The following is a 2,500-nucleotide window of genomic DNA, read 5'->3' on the forward strand; positions in this document are numbered from 1 at the left end:
GAGGAAGCGCGCGTGGCGCGCGCCCGCTCCGCGCGGCATCATCGGACGCACCCCGACCGGGGCTGACCCGCCCCCCGAAGCCGGACCCTCGCCTCCAACACACGCCCCCCCCCCCACCGGCCACAAAAAACGGCTGCCGGAGGACGAGGAGGGAGGGAGGGAGGGCGGGCGGGGGAGGTCGAGTAGGACACTCGGCTCCCCCCCCACCTTCTGCCGCGGGAGCAGCGGACGTGCTAGAGGAGACAGCGACCCGCGGAGGCGGGCGCGACCTGGCGACCGAGGCCCCTTCGCCGGGGGGCGCGGCTCGCTCCGCAGCAGGCAGGGGTGGCAGCGCAGAAGCCAAAGCAGCGGCACAGAAGGAGACGCCCCCTTCTTGGCCCGCCGAACGCGGGCACGACCCCACAAAAAAAATTCGGCTCTCCCCCTTCTTTCTGCCTTCTGCGCGCCCCGTTTCGTCTCTCGTGGCTCGGCCACCACACCGCCCATGCGCTGCTCGCGGCCGGCACACCCGCGGGGGTGTAAGCCCCGGACCGAGGCCGGCACCGACACCTCGGCGTGGTGTAGGACCGCCTGAAAACTCGCAGGGCCACGCGGCCGTCACACAGCCCGGTTTCGGTACGAGAAAGCCCCGGGAACCCGACATGAGCAGAGCAAGGTGGGGGGGGGGGGCGGACGGACAGGCAGAGCACGCAACCCACGGCCGCCACACCACCGCGCCGTCGCACCCTCCTCCTCCTCCTCCCCCTTTTTCTTTGCTCACGGGGACACCGAGGGCAAGCGCACACCTCACACGCGCGACGGGAGGCGAATTGGAAAGGAAACCACCCTGGCCCGAACACCGGACGCCACCGCGGCCACCCCTGGCACGGGGAGCGCACAGCAGAGCCGGCCCGCCGGGGGCCCTCTCCGACGCGACCCGAATGGCCTCATCGATCAGGAAAGGGAAAGGAGCGAGAAGCGGCAGCCCCCCCCCCACGGACACGATTACCTGGGACGGCATTGACAGTCAGTCGGCGGCCGCCACGAGCCTGCGGGTAACGTTTCTCCCGGCCTCGCTGGCGGTCCCTCCCGGCGGGGCTTCCCACCCTCGCTGCTGCTGCTTGCTGCTGCTGCTGCCGCCGCACCAGGCTCTGGGCTGGGCGCACGGCCTTTGCTCCCCCACCACCACCACCACGCGCACCGCGCGGGAAGGAACAAGCCCGAGTTTAACTTGCGGACGCCTCGCTTGCTGAACGGGCAAGCCGAAAGGGCGACACGGACACGGACCGGCCCGCTGGACGGGCAAGCGAATGGGCAACACAAACACGCCCGGCCCCGGCGGCCACCCTTCAGTAGCCGGCTGCGCCGAGCGCGCTGCTCGCGAGAGGAGTCACCGCTCGCTCTCCTATAGTACGGACTAGGGCAGCCGTGACAGCGGCAGGCTGCAAGAGGGTGGCGCATCTGGACACGGGGAGAGGGAGCGGCGACAGAGGCCACACGACGATGACGTCGCTGGAGGCAGTGTTGAGAGTGCGACCCCTTCGGCACCTCGGCGGCACGGAGGAGAAAAACAGGTCTACCAGACGGGCCCAGAAATGCGGCTAAGTCCCCTCCCGTCGCCAGGGGTAAACGTGGCCGTCCTTTCCGCGAAGGGCTCCGGCAGGGGCATCGCGCCCCCAACCGGCGAGACTGTTACTGAGCTCGCTCTTTCCGTTCCCGGGCAGCCTCCCGGGATGCCGTGCGGCACGGCCGAGACCGATGCTCTCGCTGTCTAGTCGCCGGTGGGGGGGGGGGGGGGGGGCGCGGTGGCCAGAAACGGAGGCCAGGTCTACCCGGCAGAGGAAAGCGGCGGAGGCGGAGGCTAGCTCTACCTCGGAGCAGGGCGCGCGTCCTCCAAGAGGCGGAGGCGGACGGCGGCTTACTCCCCGCGCGCCCTGCTATTGGCCGGTGACAATCGCCTGGAACCGACGGACGGACGGACCCGGCGGACGGGGAGATGCCTCCGTCGGCCTCGCTGGCCGTCAAGAAACGGGACCGACAAAGCCCCGCCTTCGGGAGGTCCAACCGGAGCGAACGGGGCACCCGTTCACGACGTGCACGGCCGACGGGAGGTCCTTTGCTGCCGCCGCCGTCCCGTCTGTCCTCGATGGTGATCGCCCCGTGGAATGGGACTTGGGCGGCATGCGTGCCCTCTCCTCTCCTCTCCTCTCCTCTCCTCTCCTCTCCTCTCCTCTCCTCTCCTCTCCTCTCCTCTCCTCTCCCTCTCCTCTCCTCTCCTCTCCTCTCCCTCTCCTCTCCTCTCCCTCTCCTCTCCTCTCCCCGGCTCGGCTCGGCTCGGCTCGGCTCGCCTAAGAACGGCTCGGCTCGGCTGGGCTGGGCTGGGCTGAGATCGGCTCGGCTCGGCTCGGCACGGCTCGTTTCGCCTAAGATCGGCTCGGCTCGGCTCGGCTCGGCTCGGCTCGTTTCGCCTAAGATCGGCTCGGCTCGGCTCGGCTCGGCTCGGCTCGGCTCGGCACGGCTC

Source organism: Falco peregrinus, unplaced genomic scaffold, assembly GCF_023634155.1.
Source record: "Falco peregrinus isolate bFalPer1 unplaced genomic scaffold, bFalPer1.pri scaffold_52, whole genome shotgun sequence".
In the NCBI taxonomy this organism is placed as follows: domain Eukaryota; kingdom Metazoa; phylum Chordata; class Aves; order Falconiformes; family Falconidae; genus Falco; species Falco peregrinus.